Raw genomic sequence first — 26199 nt, forward strand, 5'->3', positions numbered from 1 at the left:
TTTTATATGCGGCTGAAATAAGATGTTTATGGAAGTGCTACATTCCTCTGCATTACCTAAAGTTTTGCTTTGGGATCTGGACTGGAATTTAGAGCATAGAACATAGAAATCCACAGCATATCATAGGCCCTTCGGCCCACAATGTTGTGCTGACCATGTAACTACTCCAGAAACTACCTTGAATTACCCTACTGCATAGCCTTCTATTTTTCTAAGCTCCGTGAACCTATCTAAGATTCTCTTAAGAGACCCTATTGTATCCGCCTCTACCACTGCTGCCACCAGTGCATTCCATGCACCCACCATTCTGTGTGAAAAACTTACCCCTGAGATCCCTCTGTACCTACTTAAAACTGTGCCCCCTCGTGTTAGCCATTTCAGCCCTAGGAAGAAGCCTCAGGCTGTCCACAAGATCCACATCATCGTAGACACCTCTATCAGGTCACCTTCATCTTCTGTCACTCCAAGGAGAAAAGGTCAAGTTCACTCAACCTATTCTCTTAATGCCCTCCAATCCAGGCAACATGCTTGCAAATCTCCTCAGCACTCTTTTGAGTGTATCCATATCCTTCCTGTATTGAGGTGACTAGAACTGAACACAGTACTCCAAGTAGTCTTACATAGCTGTGACATTACCTCATAGCTCTTGAACTCAACTCGGACACACAAAGGCCAGTTGGCTGCCCACAGAACCACATTTAACACACGGCCTCCTCATAAAAGAGAAGGACATGATCTCTATTGAGCATTTGCCATCACTGGCCACTGCTTAGAGTCATAGAGTCCTACAGCACAAAAACTGGCCCTTCAGACCAACTATTCTAAGGCAAATTGTTATTTTGCCTGGTCCCACTGACCCACGCCTGGACCATGGAGGAGCTACTCCAGTCCACGCACCTATCCAAACTTCCCTTGAATCAGCATCCTTCACTTCCACAGGCAGCTCGTTCCACACTTGAGCAGTCCTCTGAGTGAAGATTCCACTTGCATACTCCAGCCTCAGTGGAAATTGCATTAATGCTATCCATGCATGCGCATGTTAACTTGCATTAACCCTATCTACACCTTTGTGCAAAAGTCTTAGGCGTATACATATATAGCTAGGGTGCCTTCAACGTTTTGCACAGTACTGTATTTGTCAATACAGAACGCCTCTCCGGGGCTTCCTGCTTCCTCCCCTCTCCCCCTTTTCCCAGCCATGATGCCCCTCTCCCTGCCCCCTTTTCCCACTATCAGTCTACAATAGAGACCCAGATCAGAATCAGGTTTATCATCACGCATATCATGAAATTTGTTTTTTTGCGGCAGCAGTACAGTGCAATAGATTAAATTACTACAGAACTGTGCAAAAGTATTGGGCACCCTAGAACTAACTCACTCTCTCTCTCTCTCAAAGACCTAAAGATGTTTACACAGTACTGTGTGTGCTTTTTAATTTTGTATATCATAATTTCAATATTTTGTACAGCTGCTGGAGCACGACCAGTGTGATGGAAAACAGTTGGCTTCAGATGATGGACGACAGAGTCGGTTTGCCAGAGGACTTATTTTCTGCCGCTGTGTGCGTCTGACATCGCGTCTCCTGATCTTCAGTGAGGGTGGAGGGCACAGATAATGAATGAGGGATGTGGTGTCATCAAGGGGTAAGTTACTGACCCAGTCCGATCACATGGGTGTCCGTGCTGACCGTGAAGTGGTAGCTCCACCCGGACTTCGAGTTACAAATCCGGCTGGCTTTTTTGTACAAGTTCCACCCGTGCGTCGAGCTAGGAACTCGTAATAAAAAGAAACAGCAAAATTGCCGCCCGATGCCCCAAATTAGGCGTGAGGGGAACTTTTTTTTAAACAAATGCCCGTGAGTCTGAAACCTATCTTAGCGGGTGAGGAAAGTACATTCAACTAATTGCGGAATGTAAAGTGATTATCAGGAGCGGTGCGACGGTATAGTTTCACCAGGGGCGACGAAGACGGGCCACAATCAGGGGCTGACGCAGCGCCTGAGGTGCTCCTGGCAGAGGGGAGGCGGACAGTTCACACGATGCTCAAGCGTGCGCTGATATATGTCACAGGAACTTGTTTCTGAGATTAAAACACACTAAAAGAGAGTTAACAGTAACCAACGCAGAACGCACTGTGAGTGTAGCTCTCATCTTTATAGGTGATCCAGTCGTAAGCCATTTTCATTGCAACACGAACAAAGTGTGAACGCACCCATGAATGGTTTGCAGGCTTTCAGCTCACTTACAGGTAGTATTGAAGCACATCCACTGGTTAAATTAAATAAACAGAAGCCAGCCAGGTAATTAATATATATGGTCGAGTACAAAGTGCGTTTTGACCTGCACCCAAACTGCTGATAAATTGCATTAACCTATTAGCATTACAGTGCTGCAGGAAACACAACCAAATTTAGACAACATGGAACCAGATTATTGTTTGAAAAATCGCCAGGCTGGAACCTTTCTGATCCAGTCTCCCTCCAAGGTTTTCCTGACAGGTCTGTGACACATTTAGATTCCATTTGGTACCAGTCAGCGGAAGAATAATAGTTTAATTGTCCACGGCAGCAGTCACAGTCCCGTAACGCTGAGCAGGACACTTCCCAGTTTTCCTGCTCAGACTCCCGTCCAGATTTCAGTGCCCGCTCCCTCAGCCTTGCGACCGGGGCTCAGATTAAGGCCCCAGGTCAGACGGCATCTGTGGGGAGAGAGCCGGGGTCAATGGTTCAGGTCGGTAACGTGCAAAAACTCCAAACGTTTTAAGTTGCTGAAAAGGGAATCAATGGGGAGAAGAGAGGATAGAATAGAGAATATGGAGAGAATAGAGCTCAGATTAAAGTTGTCAAGGTAACAAATAAATTAAACTAGTAGCTGGAAAACAAGTGGGAAAAAGGAGAAAAGGCTCAACCAGAAGCATTAAAGCCACATCTTTGAAGATTCACACAAGACCTGGAATTGTTGGATTCAATGCCGGGGCCCGAGACTGCAAGGTGCCCAGACAGGTGTTGATGGGTGAGCTGACCTCTGACATTGATGGAGGCGGAGCCACACAGAGGTCAGAGGGCAAAAGCTTGGAATTAAAGTGATGGGTGCCTGGAAGCTCGGAGTAAGCTTGCTAACTGAACAGAGTTTCTCTGCAAAGCGGGCACACAATTAATGCTCGGTTTCTCCTTCGTGTCTCTGATAAGTTGCTGATTGTTTCCGCGGCTGTACTGTTTCTGAATCACCCGTGAATGAAACACCTACTTGTCTCGGAGACATGAGAGACTGCAGGTGCTGGAGCCGGGAGCCAAAAAACAACTGCTGGTGGAATTGAGTGGGTCAGGCAGCACCTGTGGAGGGAGAAGCACAGGTGAAGTTTTAGCCCGAGACCCTTCCAGGTTGATTCAGTCCAGATGAAGCACCTCATTTATCAGCTCTCCATTTGCCCCACAGATGTCCTCTGAGCCACTGTTCATTCACTTGAATTAACCAATTCATTGTAATAAAATGAAAATATAAGAAATATGTGTACCTACCTACCTTCCCCCTCACCTGGCTTCACCTATCACCTTCTCACTAGTACTCCTTCCACTCTCCAAATTCCAGCTTCTTTGCCCTTCCTTTCCAGTCCTGATGAAGGGTCTTGGCCTGAAATGTCAACTTTTTATTCCCCTCCATAGATGCTGCCTGACCTTCTCAGTTCATTGGGTGTGTGTTACTTCGGATTTACAGCACCTGCAGAACCTCTTGTGTTTATAATAGGTGCAACTAATAGCAGCGAAGTTACCATGGCGCTAAACGGCGACTCCTTTGCTGGCATCTTTGGAAACAGCTCCATTTCTATCTTTGATAACTTTTTTTCCTTTTCAAGGTTCTTTTGAAGACCCTGACCTGGAGTTACACCCCAACATCGGTTCTTTGCGGGAAGGGGACCCGCTCTCGGGGCCTCACGACCGGCCGCTTTTCAATATCCCAAGGACGCGGCCTGGAAGACTAGCGCGCCTTCTGGGTGCCGGATTTTCCTGGTTCTGGAGGCGTGCTGATTCTAGGCCGGTGCCCCTGACTGAAGCGTCACGGGAGAACACGGAACATCGGGAGCGGCAGATTAGTCGCCGTGTCCATAGAGGTGTGCCTTGGGGCCGACTCCCTGGTCACACAGCTCGGATAAAGCAACGCAACAGACTTTTAATGTTATGCCTCCCCTCTCGCTGTGAAATGGGGACACCTCTTTTTCCCTTATTAGGGAGAGAGAGAGCCTGTGGTATGTTAAATACCAGGTGAACGAATAGTCTTTGGGGTACTGCAAGTCTGTGTCTTTCTTGATGCTTTGCTGCACGCTCGTGCTCGGTGGAGGGTGCCGATGCTTTTTTGCTGGTGGGGGGGTCATTGCTTTGCTACTGCTTTTGTGTGGGAGGGGGGATCTGGGGGTTCTTTGGGGTTCTAACGTTTAACTGTCATTCATTCTTTGGGGCACTCCTCTGTTTTTGTGGATGTTTGGGAAGAATAAGAATTTCAGGATGTATATTAGAAGCATAGAAAACCTACAGTACAATACAAGCCCTTCAGCCCACAAAGCTAAGCCGAACATGTCCCTAGCTGAGAAATTACCTAGGGTTACCCATAGCCCTCTATCTTTCTGAGCTCCATGTACCTGTCCAAGAGTCTCTTAAAAGACCCTATCATATCTGCCTCCACCACCACTGCTGGCAGCCTGTTTCATGCACTCACCACTCTCTGGCATCTCTTCTGTACCAACTTCCAAGCACATTAAAACTATCCCCTCTCATGCTAGCCATTTCAGCCCTGGGAAAAAGCCTCTGACTATCCACACGATCAATGCCTCTCATCATCTTATACGCCTCCATCAGGTCACTTCTCATCCTCTGTCGCTCCAAGAAAAAAAGGCTGAGTTCACTCAACCTATTTTCGTAAGGCATGCTCCCCAATCCAGGCAACATCCTTGTAAATCTCCTCTGCACCCTTTCTATGGTTTCCACATCCTTCCTGTAGTGAGGAGACCAGAACTGAGCACATTAGAATATAGAATAGTACAGCACATTACAGGCCCTTTGGCCCACAATGTTGTGCCAACCCTCAAACCCTGTCTCCCATATAACCCCCCACCTTAAATCACCCTGGGGTCTGACCAGGGTCCTATATAGCTGCAACATTACCTCTCGGCTCCTAAACTCAATCCCATGGTTGATGAAGGCCAATACACCGTATGCCTTCTTAACCACAGAGTCAACCTACACAGCAGCTTTGAGTGTCCTATGGACTCAGACCCCAAGATCCCTCTGACCCTCCACACTGCCAGAGTCTTACCATTAATACTATATTCTGTCATCATATTTGACCTACCAAAATGAACGACCTCACGTCTATCTGGGTTGAACTCCATCCAACACTTCTCAGCCCAGTTTTGTATCCTATCGATGTTCCACTGTAACCTCTGACAGCCCTCCACACTATCCACAACACCTCCAACCTTTGAGTCGTCAGCAAAATTACTAACCCATCCCTCCACTTCCTCATCATTTATAAAAATCACAAAGAGTAGGGGTTCCAGAACAGATCCCTGAGGCACACCACTGGTCACCGGCCTCCATGCAGAATATGACCTGTCTACAACCACTCTTTGCCTTCTGTGGGCAAGCCAGTTCTGGATCCACAAAGCAATGACCCCTTGGATCCCATGCCTCCTTACTTTCTCAATAAGCCTTGCACGGGGTACCTTGTCAAATGCCTTCCCTTGCTGAAATCCATGTACACTACATCTATTACTCTACCCTCATTATGTGTTTAGTCACATCCTAAAAAAATTCAATCAGGCTTGTAAGACACGACCTGCCCTTGACAAAGCCATGCTGACTATTCCTAATCATATTATACCTCTTCAAATGTTCATAAATCCTGCCTCTCAGGATCTTCTCCATCAACATACCAACCACTGAAGTAAGACTCACTGGTCTATAATTTCCTTGCATACATTTTTCTGATATTAAATTGAACTAGAGCTGCTCAGTCATTTTCTCAATTCTGTCCGCCCCACAATCCAGTCAAAAGATGATCATATGCAAGACCTGATGATTCACAGCCTGCTGGTCTTCATGTTTCTCTGCCAGATGCCTCTCTTCCTCTCAGTCCAATTGTTGCCTTCTGAGTCTCTGAATTCCTTCCAGGCTGTTCGATCCTGATGCCCACATAGAAAAGAGGAGAAGGGAGGAGGTAAGATGACTTGGAGGAGGAGGATTTTCCAGGTGGAAGGGTGAGCAGCAGGGTACAATGGGCGAGTGAGAGTGTGGCACAGAGTTGGTTGAAAGCTGTGATGCCAGTTACAGATTGGAGGAACAGGCGAATTATTGGCACCACAGATCAATGGAAGAGGACGTGCAAGCAGGGACACAGCATGATGTAGACTGCTACAGAACACAGCTTGATTTGTAGGAATTTGGATTTGGTGCACAAGGACATGGGTTAACACTGGTGATGTATCGGGTGAGAAGTGAGGGACCATGCAGACAGGACCACGCCTAGACCGATGGTCTAGATGGGATGGAGTCCGTCAGCCGAAAGTACAATTGGGCGCCAATGCAGTGGAACGGTTAGTATGACGCTATTACAGCTCAGGATGTCAGAGTTCAGAATTCAAACCCGGCATCCTCTGTAAGGAGTTTGTACGTTCTCTATGTGACCACTTGAGTTTCCTCTGGGTGCTCCAGTTTCTTCTTACTGATTAGTAATCGGTCATTGTAAATTGTCCTGTGATTAGGCTAAGGGTTAAATTGGTGGCTTGCCGGCAGTGCAAGCCGAAGGGCTGGGAGGGTCTACTCTGCTCTGTATCCCTAAACAAATAAATAAAATTCAAAGTCAAAGTCAAGTTTATTACATGCACAGGTGCAAAGAAAACCTTACTTGAAGCTGCATCACAGGCACATAACACATACAAGCAGCAAGAAAAACAAGAAAATCATAAATTAGATGTAAATTATTCACAGTTTTTACAAGAAAGAACAAATTAGGACAAATAAAAGTCCATTTAGTGCAAATTGATCAAAGTGGTCTCGGTGTTGATAAATTGCAGTGATTCAGGTTGTGTTGGTTGAAGGAATGAAATGGAAGCACAATTCTATTCCTATATGATTTTATGATGGAAGGTAAGCAACTGTTTTTGAACCTAGTGGTGCGGGACTTCAGGCTGCTGTGCTCCCTACACCATGGTAATTTCAAGAAGATGGCAAAGGCCAGATGGTGAGAATCTTTGATGATAGATAATGATAAACACAAGAGATTCTACAGATGCTGGAAATTTTGAGTAACGCACACGAAATGCTGGAGGGATGCAGTGAGCCAGATAGCATCTATGGAGAGGAATAAACAGTTTACTTAGTGGGCTGAGGCTCTTCATCAAGACTGGAAAGGAAGGGGATAAAAGCCTTCTTACTTTCTGTTCTGCCACCCTTCCTTTCCAGTCATGTTGAAGGGTTTCAACCCCAATTGTCGACCGTTTATTCCCTTTGATGATAGATGTTACCTTTTTGAGGTACTGTCTCTTGTTGAAATGACCTATGGTGAGGATGGATGTTCTCGTGTTCCTGCCCATTCAATTATTGCCATACCTGACCATGATGCAACCAGTCAGGGTACTTTCAACAGCACATCTGTGGAAGGTTGTTAGGATGTCTGGTGTCATGTCAAATGTCCTTAACCTCCTAAGAAGGTAAAGACACTAGTATGATTTCCTTATAATTACATCTACATGCAGGACATCTTGCAACATACTACCACCCGCCGACTAAAAGCTGCTGACTCTCTCCACCAGTCCACCCCTTACAGATTGGCACACATTTGCCCTCCTTCCCCTTTCTGGAGTAAAGAACCAGCTGTTTAGTTTTGCTGTTGTTGTTGTGGCAACGCCTGCCCAGTGTCCTGCCTCACACCTGTAAACTGACTCATCGCCGCCTGTGATTTGAACAATAACAACACTGCAAATGGCAGATTTGAAGGTGTAATTAGAGCTGTGCTCGGCTACACAATTGTGTATATTTTTTTATTTATTCATTCACGGGATATGGGTGTCATCAGCTAAACCAGCATTTATTGCCCATCCCTAGTTGCCCTCGAGAAGGTGGTGATGAGCTGCCTGCTTGAACCGCTGCAGTCCCTGAGGTGTAGGTTCACCCACAGCGCTGGTGGGAGGAAATTCCATGATTTTGACCCGGCAACAATGAAGGAACAGCGATATGTCTCCAAGTTAGGCTGGTGAGTGACATGGAGGGGGATTTCCAAGTGAGGGTGTTCCCAGGTATCTGCTGTTCTCGTCCTTCTAGGTGGTGGTGGTCGTGGGTCTGGAAGGTGCCGCCTTAGGAACTGTGTTGCTAAGGAACTGTGTGGACAGTACACACTGCTGCAATTGTTCGTCGATGTATGTATACAGAGTAGAACAGGGGTTAAGCACACGGTCTTGAGATGCTCCCCTATTGATAATGAGTGAAAAGGAGGTGTTACCAGTCCTCACGGACCCATGTCTGCCAATGAGGAGTCAAGTATCCAGTTGTACAGGAAGGTACTGAGACCCAAGTCTTCAAGCTTGATGATGAACTTGGATAGGATGACGGTGTTGAATGCCAAACTGTAGTCAATGATGAACAACCTGACGTACGAGTTCCCCTTGACCAGATTGTCCAGAGCAAAGGGAAGAGCCAGAGAAACTGCATCTGCTGTTGACCTCTTGTGGCAGTATGACCAGAGTCCTTGATGGGAATGGCTTGGACCCAAATGTCGGAGTATCCAAGGCTGGGATCAAGAGGCACTTTCAAACTGGGTCAAGAACCTGACCACAAAACGAACATTAGACAGAATCACAAGTAGGCTTACGACTAAATATCAAACCTCAGTTCAGGCACTCCTTAAGCGCTCAATCCTTGGCGCCCAAAACATGGCTGCCGATTAGCAGGACTGTGCTAAGCTATCCATACTCCAGGAAGTTAGAGCGTCTAAACCTCGGAAACTGGTGTGGATGGGTGCAGGTCATAACAGGCAGTAGACAAATCGGAGTATGTCCAGGTCACCTCCAAGGCAGGATTTGATTCATGGCGTTGTCAACCTCAAGAAGCATTTCATTATGATTGATATCAATAAAATGAAAATAATAATAAACAAATAATACTGAAAACATGAGTTGTAGAATCCTTGAAAATGAGTCCATAGTTTGCGGAATCAGTTCTGTGATGTAAAGAGTGGCAGCGAAGATTTATGAGGATGTTTGAGAGACTGAGTTTTAATCACTGAAATAGCTTGCCATGTTCTTCTTGGACTTCTTGGATATCAGTACAATAGACATCTTTTTGAAGCAGATGGGAACATCAACTGCAGAAGCAAGAGAACAAATATGCCTGTAAATACACAAAAGGCCCACACAGAACGTTAGTACTTGGTTGAGCATGGCACCTGGACCAGAGGCCTCCAATCAATAGCACCTTCTCCCCCCTTCCCTTATGAGTCACAGAGGCAGATTCAGTGCCAGAGACCACTGTGACTTTCCCCCCTCCCCACCACCCATGGACAGTACCCAAAGTTGTATATCTCTTGTTGAGGGAGATGACCACAGGGATACTCACTACTCGCTCCTTAACACCTTTCCTCTTCCTGACTGTCAACCAGTCTCCTGTGTCCTGCACCGGAGTGTAACTACCTCTCTACATGTCCTGTCTATCACCCCCTCAGCCTCCCGAACGATCCGGAGTTCATCCAGTTCCAGCTTGTTGGAAGTTGCGGCTGGATGCACTTCTTGCAGTTCCAGTCATCAGGGACACTGGAGGCCTCCCACATCCCACAAGAATTCAACTATCCTGCCCGGCGTCTCTACTGTCCTAGCTGAGCAGATATAAAGAAGCGAAGAAAAAGAAACTTAACCTAGAGCTTTTCTTTGCCTTCTCTGACTGAGGCCTCTCTTCACAGAAGCCTCGAAGAACTAAAGCCTCAAGGTCCCCACTTTGTCTCTGTCCACTCCGACAACGGCTGCCACACTTTCCTCTGCCTCCCTTTCATTTTAATGTTTCTTTTAAATCCTTAACCACGTCCCTGGCAGCTCAGACTATATGTACACTCACCGTGTGTAAAAAAAGTTGCTCATAAGTTCCTACTAAATCTTTTCCCTCTCACCTTAAACCTATGCCATCCAGCACTGGCAAGAAAAACCTGTCACCCTGTCTATGCCTGTCATGATTTTATACGCCTCTATAAAAAAAACTCATCAATCTCCTAGGCTCCGGGAATGAAATCCTAGTCTGCCCAGACTCTCCCTAAAATTCAGTCACTCAAGTTGTGGCAAAATCCTCATAAGCCTTTTCTGCACTCTTTTCAGCTTAACGGCATTTTCCCTACAGTAGACTGAACAAAACTACACAATACTCCAAAATAACCATTTTGAATAACTTATCCCAACACTGAACTGATTCCACAAGCTGTGGACTCATTTTCAAGGTCTCTACAACTCATTTTCTAAATGTTCCTTATTTATTCTATTTATTATTATCATTATCATTTTTTGTATTTGCAGTTTGCAAGTTGGTTGTTAGTGTTTAGCTTTTCATTGACTCTACAGTATTTTTACTGTGAATGCCCACAAGACAGTCAATCTCAGAGTTGAATATGGTGACATATATTTACTTTGATGATAAATTCACTTTGACCTTTGAACTTGCAAACGCAGCATCACCAGCCTCTTGTACAACTTCAAACTGACATCCCACCTCTTGTGCTCAGTGCCATAATTGCCCCAATATCTTCTTCATCACCCTGCCTATCTGTGTTCAGAGAACTATATACTTGTAATCCTAGCTCCTTCTGTTCTATAAACTGCTCAGGGCCCTACTAATCTCTGTGAAGGTCCTAGTCTGATTTGACTCCCTGATGCACCATCAATAACTCTCGGAGACGTGAGGCGAGATATAGGCTTCTATTAACTGGAAGAGAGCAGTCAGCAGCAAGAGATCCCCACACGACATCCTGGAGTCTGAGGGAGGAGCAGTGCCTCCAATCGCCTTTATACCGGGGTCTGTGGGAGGAGCCACAGGAGCAGTCAGTGGGGTGGGGGGGGGCGTGTCCAGACAGGTATATGTAGTTCACCACACTCCCCAAAACCTAACACTTGGCTGAATTAAATTCTGTCTGCCATTCCTCAGCCCACTGATGGAGCTCTAGCATGTAGATACACAGTCTGACTCCTGTTCTGATACCGTGTGACCTGGGAGACAGAGTCAAATGCTGGAGATGAGATAGATGCAGAAAGATGAAAGATTATCCTTATTTGTTACATGTACATCGAAACAACGAAACACACAGTGAAATGTTTTGTTTGCATCAAATCAAATCAGCAAGCATTGTTCTGGGCAGCCCACAAGTTTCACAATGCTTCCAGCACCAACATAACATGCCCACATCTCACTAACCCTAACCCTGACATCTTTGGCCTGTGGGAGGAAACCCGCGCAGTCGCAGGGAAACCGTACAAGCTCCTTAAAGGCAGCAGTGGGAATTGAACCTGACTGGTGAAGCTGTTGAATTCATTGCCACAGACAGCTGTGGAGGCCAAGTCACTGGATATATTTAAAGCCGAGGTTGATGGGTTCCTGGTTAGTAAGGGTGTCAAAGGTTAGGGGAGAAGGCAGAGAAGTGGGGTTGAGACGGACGATAAATAGTGGAATAGTGAAGCAGACTCAATGGGCCAAATGAACTAATTCAGCTCCTGTCTCATATGGTCTTGTGGCCTTATAGGTAGCTTCATGGAGCTTCTGCTCTGAATCCTTTACCAATGCATCAGTCTTGACAGCAGTTTGCTGAAGAAAATGTAAATTTGTCCATAACTTGTTGGAGAGGGAATCACATAGTGTGCTTGTGAGCTCTTAGCTCTCCCAACAGCCCCTTGATGTGTACACGCTAACCACTTTACTCCCTGACAATCAATGAACTGTGCTTCTGACTCGGGTCAGAGTGATTTATCACTGGTAGCTTGTGTCACCACGCACCGGTACCACAAACAGACAGCCACCATCCCTAAGCGTCATGAGCAACAATGGACTACAAATTATATAATATTGCTGGTAAACTTCATTAAGCTTTCTTTTCATTCTCCCTGAATGCCATGAAAGCACTTTGTCCGGTTCAGCTGTAGCTCCACGTTATCCCTCAAACCCATCAACGGGTCAAATCTCCATTAGTCCACCACTTGCCCTCCCCAGAGAATTCTCTCCGCTAAGAGTGAGTCATGCATTGTGACTGTTTTACCTTTGGCCCTTTCTGGCTCAGAGTATGGTCAACTTGCTCTATTGGGCTGTAGATGCAGTCTGATTTCTGTTCTGACATTAGGTGCACTGAGGAGGCAGGGTTTAGACCAGGGGTTCTTAACCTTTTTTATGCCATGGACCAATACCATTAAGCAAAGGGTCCGTGGTCTCCAGGTTGGAACCCTTGGCCTAGACAGATTTGACTTTATCGCTGCTTCCTCTTCACAAGAGATTAACTCTGTCCAGATCTCCCTTCTGCACGTCACCCAACCCTCCTTCAATGAGCTGTTTGTTACTATTCACACGTTTTCACTTCCGTCTTCTGCCTTTACGGTCCACACAGAAGGGGAGATGCAGCCCGCCATCCTCCCAGTTCCCTTATGCCCCCAACAGGGAATCTCGTCCATCCTCTGGGCAAACGTTAAATCTCTCACCAGCGACACTCACCCAGAACAAAGCAGCCACCGGACCCAAGCAAGCTCAGCTATACCTCAAGAGACTTGGCCTGAACCCTTTCACCCGTAACAACTTCTACTGATGCACGTTGAATGCGTCCCTACCTGGCCACATCTCGGTTTGGTCTGGCAAATGTTCTGGCTGTCACTGCAAGAACCTGCAGAGAGCTCAGCACATCACGGAAACCAGCCTTGCCTTCGTGAATCCTATCTATACTTCTCACTGCCTCAGTGATGCCGCCAGCACCATCAGAGACCCTATCCATCCCAGACGTTCCCTCTTCTCTCCTCTCCCATCGGGCAGAAGATAGAAAAGCCTGTAAGCATGTATTACCAGGCTTGCTTACTTACTTACTGTCCGTTATGCCACTGGTGTTTACGGCAGCAGTGAAGGTGTTCTTCATTGCTGTTTCCATAACATTATTATTTTGACCAGTCAGGGTTGTTGGCTCCGAGCTGAACCCCCAAACCTGGAGAACCGATGGGCCACTCTTAGCTTGGCATCTACTCTTTGACCTGTTTGGCCTCTACTCTTTGACCTGTTTGGCCTCTACTCTTTGACCTGTTTGACCTCTACCCTTTGAACTGTTTGGCATCGGTGACCCAACCTAGAGTCAAAGTGTTAAGGCCCTGACTCCAGCCAGCCATAGCTCTCTGGATCAATCAGGTGCACAAGCCTTCAAACCGTGTCAGGGTTGTGGTCCTCTTGGAGGTTGTGGACAGCTCCTACCGCTCTATTAGAAGTCGATCGAATGGTTCCCTAGTAGAATGAGATGGGCCCTTGCCCTCACAATCTAGCTTGTTATCATCTTGCGTTTCATTGTTTTCCTGCACTACACTTTCTCTGTGGCTGTTCCACTTTATTCTGCATTCTGTTATTATTTCACCTTGTACCACAGCACCTCTCTGCGCTGTGTAATGAATTGATTGGTTTGCGCAATGTGCCTCAGTACCCATAGAACACAGAACAGTTCCCTGAAGGTGGAATCTCATGTGGATAGGGTGGTGAAGAAAGCTTTTGGTACGCTGGCCTTTATAAATCAGAGCATTGCGTATAGGAGTTGGGATGTAATGTTGAAATTGTACAAGGAATTGGTGAGGCCAAATTTGGAGTATTGTGTAGTTCTGGTCACCAAATTATAGGAAAGATGTCAACAAAATAGGGAGAGTACAGAGGAGATTTACTAGAATGTTACCTGGGTTTCAGCACCTAAGTTACAGGGAAAGGTTGAACAAGTTAGGTCTTTATTCTTTGGAGTGTGGAAGGTTGAGAGGGGACTTGATAGAGGTATTTAAAATTATGAGGGGAATAGATAGAGTTGTCGTGGATAGGCTTTTTTCATTGAGAGTAGGGGAGATTCAAACAAGAGGACATGAGTTGAGAGTTAGGGGGCAAAAGTTTAGGGGCAACATGAGGGGGAACTTCTTTACTCAGAGAGTGGTAGCTGTGAGGAACGAGCTTCCAGTAGAAGTGGTAGAGGCAGGTTCGGTATTGTCATTTAAAGTAAAATTGGATAGGTATATGGACAGGAAAGCAATGGAGGATTATGGGCTGAGTGCGGGTCAGTGGGACTAGGTGAGAGTAAGCGTTCGGCACGGACTAGAAGGGCCGAGATGGCCTGTTACCCTGCTGTAATTGTTATATGGTTACATTACAGCAACAGTACAGGCCCTTTGGTCCATGATATTCTGTCAGCCTTTTAACCTACTCTAAGATCAATCTAACCTTCTCTTCTACATAACACTCCATTTTTCTATCATCCATGTGCCTATCTAAGAGTTTCTTTAACACCCCTAATGTATGTGCTCTGCCATCTTCTCTTCTTCAATTTTCGATGATGACTGAGGCCTGGGCAGGATTGTATGGGAGACCTGCAGTTGCCCAAGCTGCAAGTCTCCCCTCTCCACGCCACCGATGTTGTCTAAGGGAAGGGCATTAGGACCCATACAGCTTGGCACCGGTGTCATCGCAGAGCAATGTGTGGTTAAGTGCCTTGCTCAGGAGCATGACATGCTGCCTCAGCTGAGGCTCGAACTAGTGACCTTCAGATCACTAGACCGACGTCTTATCCACTTGGCCACGTGCTCTGCCATCACCCCTGGCACTGCACACCATTCTCTGGGTAAAGAACTTAACTCGGACATGCCCCCATACCTTCCTCCAATCACCTTAGAATTATGCCGCCTTGCATTAGCCATTTCCACCCTGAGAAAAAGTTTGATTATCCACTTGATCTATGCCACTTATCATCTCGTCCGTGTGATAATAATAAACCAATATTGATAACAACATAACAAGGGCAATAAACACTTCCACTATACCGATATTAAAGTATTCTTTTGGCATAATACCTTGGTCCAAAACTAATCTGGATAATTTATAGAGAAAAATTAGAACTGAAATGACAAATTTCAGAAAACATTATGTGCACTTGAATGCACTACCTAGGACAGAAGGGGGAAGAGGAATAACAGACATTAAAAATCTACACAACAATCAGATAAAACCTCTAAGGACATACTTTCATCAAAGAAAGCAGGACTCAGCACTCCACTGGATGTTATGCAATTCTGATAAGAAGTATACACCACGAAAATTAAATGAGAGCATAACACAGAAAAATGAAGAAATTATCACTATTGAAGAGAAAGTTCAGCAATGGAAGAGCATGACCCTCCATGGAAGACATCTCCACATTCTTAGCAGATGAAATGTCAACAAGGAAGCTTCAAATACCTGGGTCAGAGTTAGAGACAGAAACAGAAGGGTACCTTGTGACAATATAGGACCAAGTGGTTAACACAACAAATTATCAATTTCAAGATGATGCATGTAGGAAATGCTGAGAAAAACAGAAACAATCCAACACATTACAGGATCCTGTAGCAGTTTAACACAATCTGATTACTTATACAGGCACAATCAAATGGCAAACATCATTCACCAAAATCTTGCTTTAAAATACAAATTCATAAAAGGAACCACATCTTACTGTAAATACAAGCCTGATCCAGTTTTAGTGTCAGAATACCACAAATTATATTATGACTGATCAGTTATTACAGATGGGACAATCCATAATAACGAGCAAGAACAACTTATATAGCCATTCCAAACACACAAAACTTACAGAAATCAGTAAGTGAAATACACTAGAAATATGCTGAATTTAAAGAAAAAATTGAAAGACTTTGGAACATGAACATTGCCCTGATAATAATCCCAAAGTCACTGCAAAATAAGCACGAAACAATTAGGGCTACAAAGTAATGTAAATCTTGAGAAAGCCACAATACTAAACACCACTAGAATACTCCGAAAGCTCCCCGCAATGAGTGTGCTTAGCTATGCCATTACCTCAGGTTTTACCAGCTTGAGCTGAGAAAAAAATAAAAATACTATAATAATAACAATAATATATCTATCAGCAACCATCGACCTCCAGATGCACTCACTCCTTCCACCCTGTGTGACGAGGGGCCCAGGCCAGGATGGTAAGGGCCCAAGTGCTGGAGTATCCCAGGTTAGACTCGAGACTCAATTTCAAGATTGAGACGAGAACAGGGTTCTTGTCTAGATGCTAGACCAAAATCCAAACGAGACAGAAATCCAAAAACATAATCGCAGACTGAACTAAAGTTGAGCTGATGACTGAGCACTGAACCCGAGTTCAGGTGCTCTTTAAGTATTAAAATCCTGGGGCTAAAACATGGCCGCCAATTAGTGGAGAGGGCCTGAATCTTTAAAGGGACTGTGCCAGCTAGCCATACTCTGGAGAATCAGAGCACCTAAACTCCAGAAGCTGGTGTGATTGGGTGCATACCATAACAACCTGGTCCACTGTGGCTGCATTTTGCACCATCTACAAAATGCAATGCATTCTCTTGTCAAGTACACTGTGGCTATACCTCCCAAAACCTGCCACCTGGGCCGCCAAGCAGGGCAAGAAAACTTCCATCCCCGTGAGCTCCCTGCCAGGCCACACACTCTCCTGGCTGGGAAATGTATCACAGTCCTTTCATCGTCACTGGGCCTCAGTCCTGGAACTCTCAGCCCTGCAGTACTGTCGCAGAACCTTCACCACACGGACTGCGAGGGTGCAAGAAGGCAGCTCACCACCACCAGCTCCTTGCCTGTGAGGCCACATGCCCTGAGGAAGCGAACAATATGCACCAAACAGGGAGCGAGCTACAATCATCTCTGTTTAACCTGTCTCTCTCAGAGCTTTTGACATGTCCAATCACACAAATAGCAGAAAGATCGACAGTTCGAGGGTGCTCGTAACCCTCGGCCGGCATGTTATACAAGCAAAGCGCTGACATACTCAGCTGAAGGAGCAGGCTTTTCAGTGCAATTTAATCCATCGTGTGCTGGAGGTCGGGTTTTCTTTATGACAGGCTCACAAAGGATGAGGTCGTTTCGGTCGATTCGCAGGCGTCGCTCTGAAGTCAGGCACAGCCACTGCACACCTCGCAGCTCGGTGCGAGCGGATGTGAGGCCACTACTCAGACCAATGCTGGGCCGGAGGGAGCTGAGGCTGCAACCTGAGACAACCTCCCGACTCCCTGCCAGTCCAGTCACCCAGTCACCCTCTTCGGTGGCACGATGCCAGGCGATTAACTCTCCTGTGCCAAAGCCCATCAGTTCAGTCACATGGGGGGAAAAAGAAATCAGTGGAGCAGGGCACTCAGCCCTTCGAGATAGTTCTATCTTTCAATGAGATGGTATCTGATACGTCCCTTAACTCCCAGAACCACCTTGGCTCCTTATCATTGCAAGTGAAAATCTAGCAGTCTCGATTATAAACAGTTTCCATTGAGTGTGGTTTGTGCTTCCTGATGACAATCCCTAAGCAGCCGGGTTGTAATTCTGTTCACTTGTGTGTAAATTTTGTCTCCCACCCTAAAGAAGGTCTCCCACCTGAGGACAGAGATACAAAATAACAGGCCTTTCCCATAATTATTGTTACTAATTCATTACTCTCTGCTCAACATTACCCTGAATTTTTAGAAGATTATTGCCAATTTAGGCTCATGCTCTCCAAAAGGTTCAGCAGGCCCGGCTGTAGATCAGAACAGGTGAACCGGGGCTGCAGCTGTCGCCCGGGCCTCAGTGTGTGCGCATGCAGCTGGTCCCAGTAATGCATGCGACAACTGTGACGCACCTGCCAGCAATGCTGGCAAGGCGCTGCGCTTCGCGGCCCTGCGCCATCGGTGCCAAGGCGATCACTGGGTCAGAGGAAGCTCTCAAACCTCGATGAGTTAGTCGTCTGCAGCCTCTGTAGCTCTGTAATACAACACCTGCTCAGATCCACAGCCGGCAAAGAGACATTCACTTTCTCTATGGCGGTCAGTGGAAGGAGGGCTTCGAGCTGCTTCCAACGTTCGCTCACATAGTCTTCCACAAGAGGTGTCAGGTGAGATCTGTAAGTGATGGCTCTGCAAAGAACCACGATTTTATGGATTTTTAAAAGTTCAGGTTGCAGTTGCTTCATTAACAGTTTCTCTTCTAAGCACTTTTACACTGGATGCATATGTGATTTCCTTAAGGAGACAAGACTGACAAATCCTTTGGAATTCTTTCAGGAAAGATGGACAAAGGAGAGTCACTGGATGTTGTGTACTTGGATTTTCAGAAGGGCCTTGAGAAGGTGCCGTGCATGAGGCTGCTTCACAAGTTAAGAGCCCATGGTACTACAGGAAAGTCACTAGCATGGACAGAAGGTTGGTAGGAGTCAACGAGTTGGCTGCCAGTGACAAGTGATGTTCTGCAGTGTCCGGTGTTGGGACCGCTCCCAACGTTATATGTCAATAATTTGGATGAGGGATTTGATGAATTTGAGGCCAAGTTTGCAAACAATACGAAGGTAGGTGGATGGGCAGGTCCTGTTGAGGAAGCAGGGAGTCTGCAGAAAGACTTAGACAGATTAGGAGAATGGGCAAAGAACTGGCAGATGGAATACAGTGTAGGGATATGTATGGTCATGCACTTTGGTAGAAGGAATAAGGCATAAACAGGGAGAAAATTCAGACATCAGAGGTAAAAAGGGACTTGGGAGTCCTTGTCCAGGATTCTTTAAAGGCTAACGTGCAGGTTGAGTCAGTGGTGAGGAAGGCAAATGCCATGTTAGGATTCATTTTGAGAGGACTAGAGTATAAAAGCAAGGATGTAACGCTGAAGGCTTTGTAAAGCATCGATCAGACTGCACTTCAAATATTGCTGCAGTTTTGGGCCTCTTATCTAAGGCTACATCCACACTACGCCAGATAAATCTGTAACCGAAGCTTATTCTCTTCGTTTTTACCCTCTGTCCACACTAAAACGGCGTTTTCGTCCCCCGAAAACGGAGCTTTTCAGAAACGCTTTCCAGGTTGGGTTATTTTTGAAAATGCTGCTGAGATAGATCAGTGTGGACGGGGTAACCGGAGACTTCTGAAAACGCTGTCAGATGGCAGCGCACTATTTCATTGTTTTCTTGAACACAACCTAACAATTTCAGAACAGATGGCAATGAGACTGAAGCCAGAAGAGTTAGAAATGTACTCCCCAAATACTTTGACCCATAACCTACTGAATAAATAAGTATACTCACTTTGCCCTGTTTTCTGTCCTTGCTCGTATGAAGGTGGTTTACCTATTTATGCAAGTGTTTCTCTGACAATAGATGTGTAACAGCCTAATGTAACATTGTATGGAAATACAAGATAACACTGATGCAGACATGTTTTATACATTAAACAAAGGGCTTTATTAATGCAACAGAGTTAGTCAGTTTTTCAATGTTCGTCATCAGCCTGTCCGTGAACTCCGTCGGTTGCCGCCGTACGCTCCAGCATTTGTGTTTTTTTATTTTTAAGTTCTCCTGCGCAAGAGCCAACAGCTGACCGTCATTTTAAGTTTTTCTAGTCTGTAACTACACAAACGCGCACTTTTACGTCGAGACTCAATACCAAACATGTCACTTGTTTTTGGTAGATGTGTCCTGTGCATGTGCAGGAGAAGGAGATTCGCCAAAATCTCCGTTTCAGTGTGGATAGAGATATTTTCAAAAACGCAGTGTGGACACCTACTGTTTTCACTCAAAACCGACGTTTTTAAAATTATCCAATCTAGTGTGGATGTAGCCTAAAAGGAAAGATGTGCTGGCATTGGAGAGGGTCCAGATGAGTTTCACATGAATAATTCTGGGAATAAAAGGGTTAACATGTAAGAGGCGTTTGATAGTTCTGGGCCTGCACTTGCTTGAGTTCAGAAGAATGAAGGGCGTTCTCACTGAAACCTGTTGAATGTTGAAAGGCCTAGACAGAGTAGAAATGGAGAGGATATTTCCTATAGTGGTGAAATCTAGGACCAGAGGGCACAGCCTCAGAATAGAGGGACGTCCATTCAGAACAGAGATGAGGAGGAATTTATTTTGACAGAGAGTGGTGAATCTGAGGAATTCATTGGCATAGACAGCTATGGAGGCCAAATCATTGGAGATATTTAAAGCGGAGGTTGCTAAGTTCTTGATTAGTCAGGATGTCAAAGGTTACAGAGAGTAGGTAGGAGAATGGAGTTGAGAGGGACAATAAATCAGTATAATGGAATAGCAGAGCAGACTTGATGGGTTGAATGGACTAATTCTGCTCCTATGTCTTATGGTCTTATGCTGGTGGTGCAGTGGTTTAAGTATTCTGAATAGCACTCTGAACACCTGTTCAAATCCCACAAAAGAAATGGTTGGATTTAAATTCAGTTAGATATCTAGAACTAATGCGAAATTCATTGTTTTGCAGTGGTATAAATCACATCTCTAGAGAATCAGGTTTGATCCTGATCTTCGGCGCTATCTGTGTGGAGTTTGCACTTTCTCCCTGCCATCCTGCAGGTTCCCATGAGCATTCTAGCGTCCTCACACATGCTAAAGATGGATGGGTACATTGGTTCATGGAGTGTTCCAATATCTGATTGAGGAGATTAAGAAGCGGTTCTTGAATCATGTGTGGGCATTCAGACTCCTGTATCTCTTCCCGGATAATAGTGGCAAGAAGGGAGTCCTTTGTGGTTGATTCCACCTCTTGAGGCACTGCCTCTTGAAGATGTCCTCAATCACAGGGAGGATTGTGCCTGTCATGGAGCTGGATAACCCTATAACCCTCTGCAGCCTCTTACCATCCTGTGGATTGTAGCTTCCATACAGGTTGTGAATATTCTCCACTGCAGTCCTATAGAAATTTGTAAGAGAGTTTAGTGACATACCAAACCTCCTCAAACCGTTAATGAAGTAGAGCCACATAGCATGCCTCCTCCATCATTCTGTCAATGCGCTAGGCCCAGCAATGATCCGCTGAGACGTTGACACCCGGGAACTTGAAGCCGTTGATCCTTTCCTCCACTGAGCCCTGGATGAGGAAAGGTGTGTGTTCTCCAGACTTCCCCTTCCTGGTCCACCATCAACTCCTTGGTCTTGCTGACACGGAGTTGAGATACCGCTCATCTGTCTCACTCCAGTATTGCTTTGATGTTTAATCAAAATCAGATTTAATATCACCGGCATATGTCATGAAATATGGTGTTTTGCAGTAGCAGTACATTATAATACATACTTTTTAAAAACTATAAATTATAATAGGATATATATATATATGATTAAATTAAGTAAGTAGTGCAAAGAGAGAGCAAAATAAAGAAAAGAGATAGTGAGGAAATGTTCATGGATCCATTATCCATTCAGAAATCTGATAGCGGAGGGGAAGAAGCTGTTCTTAAAAAGTTGGGTGTGTGTCTTCGGGCTCCTGTACCTGCTCCTCCTTGTTTAATATCTATACCATTACACTCAAGGCAAATCATTGGCCAAGTCAGATCAACGGCTGAATACTTCAGCCAGAGGAGAGGCAATGTGGTCATTGATAATGGCAGGATTGTTGGGGACACATCTGTTCATGTTTGTAAATGATTCCACTGATGGGTTAGACCGCCACAGATCCAAATGTGCTGAAGGCACAGTGTAGCGAGTTCTTCGAGCCTGTGTGGGGCGCTGGAGAGCATTGGGCTCCGAGGTTTTAGAGCACCTGAATTGGTTAATTGTTGTTTAACAAAAGTCATTCATTGTTTAGAGTTCCTTGTGTGTTCTCGAGCGACACGCTCTTTGTAATCTCCTGGTGTTTTCTGCTTAACCTGGTTAAATTTATTTTGATGGCTCAGGGATTCCATGCTATTTGTATTACTTAAGCAGATGCCTGATTAGTGCCAATCGCAGGGTCCTGGTTTTGAGAATGTTTCGTCTCGTGGCATCACTCGACTGAACCACCAATGTTCTGTTGGAATTCTTATGAACAAACTCTGGTTGTTTTCCCTCCACACTTGCCAGCACACATTGTGACACAGAGAGGCAGCACAGATGGAAGCATTAAACTAGAAAGAGATGGGAACAGACATGTGAAAAGTAAAGCATGACATACAATGTGCACACCTCAAACAGAAAGTCACACTTTCTAAATTGGTGTGAACCATGCTACACGGGAATGCAGCAGGACACAAGAGGAGGAGAAAGGATTTTGAAAAAAGTGTCCCATTTGTTGTCTCCAAATCCTGGCCAGAAAACATGGGCATGATGAGCTGAGTGTGCTGTAAACATTCTATTCCACATATAGTTTATGGGGAGTGAAGAGATGTGGGTGGGGTTAGTGCAGGAAATTGGTGCTGAGCATTGGCGAGACGAGCTTGAGAGGTTCTTCAAGATGGCGCCAAGCTCCAGTTTCCATCGAGATCATGGGTCAGAGTTGGTTGGCTTTTAATTTCACAGGGATGGTTTCAGGGAGGTAGGGTTTAGAACAGTGATGTGGAGGAACGAGAGGTCAGGCCTGCACTCTGCACTCCGCGTTTAAAGGCCAGCAAAGTGGACATGTGACTAAGGACATTAATAATCCAGACTCCACTGTCCAGAGTCCAGACCTGTGCTCTGCGCTCAAAAGGCCAGTAACGTGGATGTGCAACTAAGGACGTCCATAATCCGGACCTCGACTGAGCATTGTTGGTGGATATGTGTGGCGACACTGGCACGCTGCCCAGTACATATTATTAGTCATATTGGCAGTTAATGCAGATGGTGTGTTTCACTGTGCGTTCCGACATACATGTGATTATTAAATCTGAATCTGAATGGCCTCCTACTTCCAATTCCCATGTTCTGTGTGGGGGTTTCCACTTGCAGAGAGGTCTAGAACTACAGAGAAAGAAACGTGAGTCCGTAGTCAAGTCAAGTTGATTGTCATGTGCACAAGTACACTGAGAAACATGTTTGCTGCAGCATCACGGGCATGTAACACACAGAACGTACACTCAGTGCCTGCTTTATTACCTAATAAAGTGGCCACTGAGTGTACAAGGGCTGATTGATAGGTTCGTGGCCTAAGGTAGAAGGAGTCAATTTTGGAAAACCTAGCATATTTATTTTCCAACATAGTCCCCGCCTACATTTACACACACGTGGAGCATACGGATCTTGGACCTCCAGAAAGCGTCCACAGCAGGGGTGATTGATAAGTTTGGGACCTAAGTTAGAAGGAGATGAGTTATACAGCTCTCGTTACTTGCACATGCAGTTCAACTTTTTGAGTGATAATGCAGAAAGCTTGAAGTTAATAACTCATCGCCTTCTACTGTAGGCCACGAATTTATCAATCACCCATGCTGTGGACACTTTCTGGAGGTCCAAGATCGGTGTGCTCCATGACCGCTGGACTAAGTGTGTACATGTAGGAGGGGACTAAGTTGAAAAATAAATATGCTAGGTTTTCTAAAATTGACTCCTTCTACCTTAGGTCATGAACTTATCAATCACCCCTCATACATTCATGGTCTTCTGCTGCTGTAGCCCATCCACTTTGAGGTTTGACGTGTTGTGCATTTAGAGATGCTCTTTTGCACACCACTGTAGTAACGCATGGTTATTTAACTTACTGTCACCTTCCTGTCAGCTTGATCCAGTCTGACCGTTCTCCTCTGACCTCTCTCATTTATGAGGTGTTTTCTTTCACAGGACTCCTGCTTACTAGATTTTTTTGTCTGCTTTTTGCACCATTCTCTGTAAACTCCAGAGACCGCTATGTGTGAAAATGATTGGAGATCGGCCACCCCATCTGGCACCAGCCATGGTCAGTCACTTAGATCACATTTCTTCGCTGTTCTGATATTTGGTCTGAACAGCAACTGGACTTGGTGACCATGTCTGCCTGCTTTTATGCATTGAGTTGTTTCCATATGATTTTATTGATTAGATATTTGCATTAGCGAGCAGGCATCCAGATTAATTCAATAAAGTGGCCGCTGGGTGTATATTATGCATACATTTTTCAGATTGTGAAGGAAAAAAACGTGTGCAAAACAAGACATTAGTGAAAAACTAACACAGAGACAAGTCCACAGTGGCCCATAGAGTTGTCATGCTGAGGTAGGGTTAGGGTTGTGCAAGTCAGTTCAAGAACCTGATGGGTGTGGGAAGGTAGCTATTCCTGAACCTGGTGGTGTGGGGTATCAGTGATAGTCAGTAATAAACAGAGTGGGGAATTTTACCCATAGAGCGGTGAGAATCAGGAATTCTCCAACCGTGGCCAACGTAAAGATGCTTTTGTGACAGGATATGGTACACAGTAGCTGAGCCACTGCCTGACTGCACCAGAGACCTGTGTTCAATTCCAGCCACTGGTGCTGTCTGTGTGGGTGAGCCGATGGACCTGTGACTGTGTGGGATTCCCCTGGATGCTCTGGCATTGTCCCACATCCCAAAGACATGCAGGTTGGTAGGGTAACTGGGCAATGTTAAATGGCTGCTAGTGGTGGGTGAGTGATGAAATCAGGGGAAAATGTAGAGAGATAAATTAATGGGATTAATGCAAAATAAATGCAAATGGAAGGCTGGTGGTCAGCACAGACTGTGACTTTGGAGAGAGGTAAAGGGGGACACAATATTGGTATGGACTGAAAAAGGGTGATGGGAAATACAAACTCCAGCAGCTTGACTTTGTGTCAGAGCAAATCTAGTTTTGTGCTGCTGATACCTACTGGAGAGATCAGCAAAACCGTTCAGGTCGGCAAGATTGGCAAGACCTAGTGTTCAGGATCTGTCATCAGCAAGTCCAAAGGCTGAGGCCTAGTGATCAGTGTCCTGTCTGTGGTGAACTACATTTACCTGTCTGGACACGCCCCCTGCAGACTGCTCCTGTGGCTCCTCCCACAGATCCCTGTATAAAGGCGATCAAGGCCTGAGCCCGGCCTCTCAGTCTCCAGGATGTAGTATGGTGGTCACTCACTGCTTGTTCCTTCTTCCAGTCAATAAAAGCCGATATCTCGCCTTTATGTCTCAGAGAGAGTTATTGATGGTGCATCACTGTCATCAGCAAATCTGGTGTTTGAGGCCTAGTGTTCAGGGTCCTATCATTAGTATGTCTGGAGTTCGAGGCCTGGTGTTTTGGGTCCTGTCATCAGCAAGTTTGGAGGTCGAGGCCTAGTGTTCAGGCTCCTTATCCAGGGTCAACACCAATGATCAAAGCCTGATGGTCAATTGACATTCCAGAAGTCTGCAGAAGCCTATGTCTCCGATTCTCTGTGAGTCAGCTGGGGAAGTCAAAGCCCGACGTCTGTGAATCCATGAGTCTGTTGGAGGCAGAAATGGTTTGGCCTGGGGTTGGAGGACAGTGTATGTCCATGGGGTGGGAGAGATGTAGAGTGTTAGTTTTGTTGCTTGTCGTGTTCTGTGTTGCTCTGCTGGGCACGCTACGTTGGTACAGGAATGTGTGGTAGCACCACTGTGCTGCCCACAGCACATCCTTATGTTGTGTTGCTTGTTAACAAAAATGATGCATTTAACTCTATCTTTCAATGTACATGTGGTAAATTATTCTGAATCTGAATCTTCCTGACAATATTTTTCTTTTCTCCCTTTCACATGGATCTGGTCACGGTCTCACTTTCTCCCTAGTCTGAAATATTAAAAAAACAATTTGCAAAGTTTAAGCATTGAAAAGCCTCCAGCTGTTCAGTGCAGCAGAGAGAGTCAGCCTATAACACTCAACATTACAAGATAGAATACCAAGATTAGCTCAATTGTTATTTAATTGCTTCCTTCAACAAAAATAAGACAATTACCAGCACACAATAAGCTCCAATTTACAAAGTCCAGGAAAAGTTCTTGTCTTCCTCTGTTGACGGAACAGATTGTTTTCCTCAGTTCCTTCCTTTGGCCCAGTGTGTTCCTAGCTGGGGAACTGCAAAGATCTTATCTGCTGCTGCCTCTCCAACTCTGTCTGGTTCAACAGGTCTCCCTTCAGCCATGGGCTGGTTTCTGAAACAAGTCTATTTCAAGCCTGCCCCTCCCACCTGCATCCCACAATGTCAAGCTGCATCCTCTCAGGCTGGTGTTTAGGTTGGACCAGAGAACTGGAAATTAAGAAGATGAGATTGATGAGATAATCAAGCCTCAGCAAACATGAAGA

The 26199-nt window shown here is 45.5% G+C and overlaps 1 long non-coding RNA gene across 1 annotated transcript in view; it reads right to left on the reverse strand.

Annotated features, from left to right (window-relative positions):
• Positions 1-4431: 4431 nt before the first annotated feature.
• LOC132392442 (uncharacterized) overlaps positions 4432-26199 on the reverse strand; it is a 40538-nt gene continuing 18770 nt past the window's right edge. The window contains exon 3 of the long non-coding RNA XR_009511535.1: positions 4432-6174. This is a non-coding gene — a long non-coding RNA (uncharacterized LOC132392442). The remainder of the gene's footprint in view (positions 6175-26199) is intronic.

The sequence above is a fragment of the Hypanus sabinus genome, chromosome 1 (assembly GCF_030144855.1).
Source record: "Hypanus sabinus isolate sHypSab1 chromosome 1, sHypSab1.hap1, whole genome shotgun sequence".
NCBI lineage: Eukaryota > Metazoa > Chordata > Chondrichthyes > Myliobatiformes > Dasyatidae > Hypanus > Hypanus sabinus.